Below are 6,886 nucleotides of genomic sequence, written 5' to 3'. Positions count from 1 at the left end.
AGTATAGATTTAAATAAAGCTTTTGATAGGGTGGAACATGACTTTATGTTTAGGGTAATGGAAAAATATGGGTTTGGTAATAGAATAATAGGTTGGATTAAATTATTATATAGAAAGGCAAAAAGTAGGGTAAAATGTAATGGGGTTTTAACCTGTTATGGCTAGGGGGAAGTATTTTCACGGCTGGATAAAAAACGTACCCGATTTAATCTGATTATTACTCCTGCCCAGAAACTAGAATATGCATATAATTATTAGCTTTGGATAGAAAACACTCCAGTTTCTAAAACTGTTTGAATGGTGTCTGTGAGTATAACAGAACTCATTTGGCAGGCCAAAACCTGAGAAGATTCTGTACAGGAAGTACCCTGTCTGACCATTTCTTGGCCTTCTTTGTCATCTCTATACATTACAAAGGATCTCTGCTGTTACGTGACACTTCCTACGGCTTCCATGGGCGCTCAGAGCCCGGGAAAAAGCTGAATGACGTAATTCAAAGCCCTGGCTGAAACACAGGAGCGCTTTTGCTAAGTGGTCTATCAGAGGACAAAGGGCTTAGACTCGTGCACTGGCCGCCCCCGTCTTTCTGTTTTTCCCTCTATTTACCGAAAAGCAGATTCCCGGTTGGAATATTATCGCTTTTTTACGAGATAAATTGCATAAAAATTGATTTTAAACAGCGGTTGACATGCTTCGAAGTACGGTAATGGAATATTTAGAATCTTTTTGTCACGAAATGTTACACCATTTTAAAGACAAGACTCTCGTTAATCTAACCACACTGTCCGATTTCAAAAAGGCTTTACAACGAAAGCAAAACATTAGATTATGTCAGCAGAGTACCCAGCCAGAAATAATCAGACACCCATTTTTCAAGCTAGCATATAATGTCACAAAAACCAAAACCACAGCTAAATTCAGCACTAACCTTTGATGATCTTCATCAGATGACACTCCTAGGACATTATGTTATACAATACATGCATGTTTTGTTCAATCAAGTTCATATTTATATCAAAAACCAGCTTTTTACATTAGCAGGTGACTAGCATGTGACTAGCATTCCCACCGAACACTTCCGGTGAATTTACTAAATTACTCACAATAAACGTTCACAAAAAACATAACAATTATTTTAAGAATTATAGATACAGAACTCCTTTATGCAATCGCGGTGACCGATTTTAAAATAGCTTTTCGGTGAAAGCACATTTTGCAATATTCTGAGTAGATAGCCCGGCCATCACAGGCTAGCTATTTTGACACCCACCAAGTTTGGTACTCACCAAACTCAGATTTACTATAAGAAAAATTGGATTACCTTTGCTGTTCTTCGTCAGAATGCACTCCCAGGACTTCTACTTAAACAACAAATGTTGGTTTGGTTCCAAATAATCCATAGTTATATCCAAATAGCGGCGTTTTGTTCATGCGTTCAAGACACTATCCGAAGGGTAAAGAAGGGTGACGCGCCCGGCGCGTTTCGTGACAAAAGATTTCTAAATATTCCATTACCGTACTTCGAAGCATGTCAAACGCTGTTTAAAATAAATTTTTATGCGATTTTTCTCATAAAAAAGCGATAATATTCCGACCCGGGAGTCGTTGTTTTCGTTCAAAGACAGAGAAAGTAAAATGGACTCTTCACGTGCACGCGTGTGCCCGTCTCATTGTTCTCAGATCGACCACTTACCAAATGCGCTACTGTTTTTCAGCCAGAGACTGGAGAGTCATCATTCAACGTTCTGGCGCCTTCTGAGAGCCTATGGGAGCCTTAGAAAATGTCACGTTACAGCAGAGATCCTTTGTTTTGCATAGAGATGACAAAGAAGGCCAATAAATGGTCAGAGAGGGCACTTCCTGTTTGGAATCTTCTCAGGTTTTGGCCTGCCATATGAGTTCTGTTATACTCACCGACACCATTCAAACAGTTTTAGAAACTTTAGGTTGTTTTCTATCCAAATCAAACAATTATATGCATATTCTATTTACTGGGCAGGAGTAGTAACCAGATTAAATCGGGTACGTTTTTTATCCAGCCGTGCAAATACTGCCCCCTATCCCCAACAGGTTAAAAGGGTGATGGTGTTTTAAAGTATATCAGCAAGCCTTAGGCGCAAAGGTTAATATGGAGAAGTCAGTAGTCATGTATGTTGGGAAGATTAATGAGGGGAATTTTCCTTTTAAGGTGGTAAATGAATATTTTAAGGTGTTAGGAGTGTTTTTAGGGGTGAAGGAAATGGAAGCTAGGGATCTGACATGGAGTGGAGTTATAAACAAAGTTAGGAAGGTGGTAAATATGTGGAGGGGGAGGGCTTTAAAATTAAAAGGGAAAGTGATTTTAGTAAATTCATTGTTAATGTCAATTTTTATTCATGTAATGAATGTTTTAGATATGCCAGAATGGGTTTTATCTGAAATAAATAAGATTGTCATTAATTTATGGGATGGGAAAGGTGCGAAAATATCTTTTAAAACTTTGATTGCAGGTTATGAGGAGGGGGGTTTGAAGTTGGTGGATTTAAATGTGAGGAAAACAGCAATTAGAGTCAAAATGTACGGAAATATTTATATGGTGAATTAGATTATGGATGGAAAATATTTTTTAAGGAGTATTTGCAGGAGGTTGGGAGGATGGGGGACAATGGTTTATTGATGTGTATGAAAACGGAAATGTTAGGTAATATACCTTTGTTTTATAGAGAAGTGTTTGAGGCTTGGGGGGAGTTTTTACCAAATATTTATTATGACTGTACCATTTTAGAAAATATTTTAAATCAGCCAATCTTTTTGAATCCAAAGATCAAGTATAAGAATGCAATGTTGTATTGTAAATATTTTATGAGAGCTGGGCTGAGACAGATTGGTGATATTCTATATGAGGTCATTCCGGGGTTTCTACCGGTACAAGCTATTTATGACAATGTTATTGAGGTAGATGATGAAATAAGCAAAACTACAGTAGAAAATATGTATAAGAGAATTTTGGGTTGTATTCCGGAGGAGTGGGTGGTTATAATAAATACAGAGGTGGTTAAGAGACCCAGGGGTTTACCGGTTTTATTTTATGAAAATAATGCAGTGAAACATGATTTGTCAGGCTTGGAAGTTAAAACAGTCTATAGTAAATGTATTTTAAAAGAGATAAAAGTTCCCACTTCGGAGAAAGTGTGGTCGGAGGTCTTTGTAGATTTGGATGTGAAATCAATATGGAAGAACGTTCATGTAAAATGGACTTCCATAGAATGTGAAGATAATGATTTTAAAATAAAACATAATAGGATTTTTACTAATGTGGTTCTACATCAAATCAACAGAAATATTAAGAGAGAATGTGACATTTGTCATATAGGGGTGGAAAACTTTATGCGCTTTTTCATTGAATGTAGTAGATTAAGAGGGTTTCATTAATTTTTAAAGGAGCTTTTAGTAAAACATTGGGGAGAAGAGATTGTTAATGGGGTTGAGTGGAGGAGGTTGTTTCTTTTTGGTTAAAATGGGAAAAGTAACATTTTTAATTTTAATTTGATGAATTTTGTTCTTAGTCATGCCAGATACGCTATAAGACTAAGGAATTTGGGACATTATGAAGGGAAAATTGTGAGTGTGGAGGTTTTATTTAGAACTATTTTAGAGAAGGATATAGAAGTAATATATAAATATGGTGGATGTAATTTTGAAAAATTGTTTGTGTGGGGGAGCACTTTTATTGAAATTGAGCAGAATGGAAAACTTGTTTTTAATTATTAATTGGTTTTAGTGGATGATTGTGTTTTTAATTGGTGTTATTTTCCTTTATTTTTTGATTTTATAAAAGGATGAATTGTTCATCCTTTTTTATTATTGATTGAATGTTGTAAATATTATGTGTGTGTTTTTTCATAATAAAATATATTTTAAAAAAAGGTACGACCGATCTCGTCTGATCTCAGAAGCTAAGCAGGGTCAGTCCTGGTTCGTACTTGGATGGGAGACCGCCTAGGAATACCAGGTGCAGTAAGCATTTTGTCCACGAGGGTGTGCTCTTGCATTATTTCATCAGCAACACTGCCTTGTAGTAAGCATTTAATGATGAATTGACTAAATGCAGCTTCATTGGGCTAGTCTTTCTTGCCTTTTTAATAGGATCAAAGTTCCTTGTGTTGTCAGTTAGCATCTGCCTTGTATTTATAAGACAAAAAATAATATTGTTGCTGAATGCAGCTTGTGTGTGCTTTGATCTGCCTTGCCCTGTTCAAATGATGAAAATAAAAAAAGCTGGTGAGTGGAACTGGACTGGTGTCTGATGGCCGTGTGTTTTCCACGGTGGAATTAAAACCCTTTGTCACACACATCATTTCTTCTACTTTTTCAGTGACACAAAGTTCAAGCTGCTTATCTAATTGGTGAAAATGCAATGTCTGTTTATCAGACTCACATTTACTTTACATGTTGTACCAAGAGATTATTTATTGCTTACGGCCATACCAGCCTGGGTACGCCCAATCTCGTCTGATCTCGGAAGCAAGGCAGGGTCGGGCCTCGTTAGTACCTGGATGGGAGACTGCCTGGGAATACCAGGTGCTGTAAGCTTTTTGTCCACGAGGGTGTGCTCTTGCATTATTTCATCAGCAACACTGCCTTGTAGTAAGCATTTAATGATGAATTGACTAAATGCAGTTTCTATGGGCTAGTCTCTTCTGCCCTTTTAATAGGATCAAATTTCCTTGTGTTGTCAGTTAGCATCTGCTTTGTATTGAACAAAGGACTTGTGAGATGTATAAAGTAGAGGGGTCTCTCGGGCAGCAACATCATCAATGGCAAGTGAGAACCCAAACATCGGCTACCTCGGTTGCTTCTAGATCGTCCATTCTAAGGGTATGGCATATAGGGAACGCACACTTTGAATCCCTACTGACGAGAGCGGAAGGGTCTACCTACAAGAGCAGGGCTGAGATCAACATACAGTGTCAAGTGAAGGAGCTGCGAGACCTAATGGGAACGTGTAGCAGCCGCCTGAAGACTATAGAGTCATACATATCGGAACTACAGAAACAGGACACTGGTGCCCAGAACAACTGCCAGCTGCGTCAAAGGTCGTCCTCAGACCTGACAGGAGAATGGCATTTTCTGTCCATGGAAGACAATAGTGTCTTCGGCTACATGCAGTTGGTTCCAGAAACGGTCTCGGTCACCAGCGACCCCGGTCACGGAAAAGGATCTACCTTTGTGAAGCGGGCCGAATTCACTATCCCAGCTGCAGTGATGAGAGAGGCGAATGAGACCGTGTGTCATGAGGATGCCAGTCAAGCTGACCGCAGTTGCGAGTACGCACTGTGTCCCTGTTGTCAGATAACTTTCAAGTCTTCTGAATTCTGGAAGCATGCCTTGTTTGAGATAGCAGAAAGAGGTAACAGACTGCCAGCCTGGCAATCCTTGGATAGATCAGATACGCCTAGGTGGATAGTGGACCGAGGTGCTGGTTGGAGCAACCCTATTTACAGACCCAGAGGTTTACATAGTACTTGCGAGATTGGACAGAGTTTCGCTGAGCTAAACCTGAACCACTTCCTCTCCGATTCAGATTTCTCTCGAGCGCTCGGCAGCACATTTGACTTTCTGGCTTTACAGTTGAGAACCTGAAACATGTTATCCTACTCGTATCATCCTAGCGCTATGCTCTTCCCCGCACCTGCTCCTCCTCAACCTCACATGCCTCAGCCTCAGCAGCAGCAGACCGTTCACGATTCCGATGGTAGATTTCTGGAAACCATACGAGAAGACTTGGTGACCCTAGACTACCTGATTGGAGTTGCGTTGCTAGACAAAGAGTATGCTTTTGTGCAATACAGGCCCACAGAGAAACACTAACAGTGTGCAGGGCTAAGGATCGACCCTGTTCAGCAAATCAACATGTTCATTCAGGTGCTGCGAGACAGGTCCCCACCGACAGAGACATTGCTATCTACGCTCATTCCGTCAGCTAAAAAGTCTTTCTGGATACGTGTGTCACTAGCAGACCTGACCGAGCTCAGCTTGGAACCTCTCTGGATGATAAAGGGGAAAGTTCAGCTGTGCCCGAAACAGCAGTGGGTCACGATTACAATTGACGACCAGTCGCTCCAGCCCTGCATCCTTAACCCTCAGTCCAAGCTGCTCTTGTCACACCACAACATAAATGGAACTGAGCAATTACTAAGATTGGCCAATGAAGGTCTAACAGGTCAGCATCAGGATGAGAGCACGGATGAAGAGTATGATGACCACATCTCTCATAGTGAGCAACACGAAACATGTGGCAAGTGCAAGGAGGACAGGGCTCCAGTTAGACTAAAGCGCAAAGTGTGTAAAGTCAAAGAGGCCCCCGTGACTGGAACCGTGATGTTACATAAGAGACGCAAAGTCCTTGTGGGTGGTTATCAAGTGAGCCCAGGCTCTGAACCCGATGTGCGAGACGAGACAAAAGACAAAGACCTTTAATCGTGGCAACCTTTAATCGTGGCATGCAAACCAGAATGAAATCAAGACAACATCAACAGGTGAAAAGAGGAATGAACACTATGTACAATAGAACAATGAGATCTCGTTTCCTCTACAAAAATCCAAACCCAGTCACCCTGAACCAGGGCTCCCGATATCAATCGCCTCAATGTCCTTCGTCTGTCCCTGAAGCGCCGCACACGGAACGACAAGTCTCGGTGGCTAGCGGTATCACCCCGCACCACAGCACGTTCTATGTTGCAGCTTCCTCCCCTGATCACCTAGGGCAGAAGAGTCCTGAGGGGTCTATGAGTCATTGTGTCTCTGCTGCAGTGGAGCAGCGTCTCGGTGACCCCGACTCAGCTTCTGTAGTGATCCCTTCTGTGGACATCTTGCCAGTTGTAAACCAAAGGTCTTCTTTGCGATC

General features: G+C 40.9%; 1 pseudogene; it reads left to right on the top strand.

The window, feature by feature from the left end:
- Positions 1-4,453: 4,453 nt before the first annotated feature.
- LOC123730442 (uncharacterized) lies at positions 4,454-4,572 on the top strand (annotated as a pseudogene).
- Positions 4,573-6,886: the final 2,314 nt, after the last annotated feature.

The sequence above is a fragment of the Salmo salar genome, chromosome 24 (assembly GCF_965601325.2).
Source record: "Salmo salar chromosome 24, fSalSal1, whole genome shotgun sequence".
Taxonomy (NCBI): Eukaryota; Metazoa; Chordata; class Actinopteri; order Salmoniformes; family Salmonidae; genus Salmo; species Salmo salar.
Note: the sequence above shows the minus strand (reverse complement) of the source record. Positions and strands in the feature narration are given on the sequence as shown.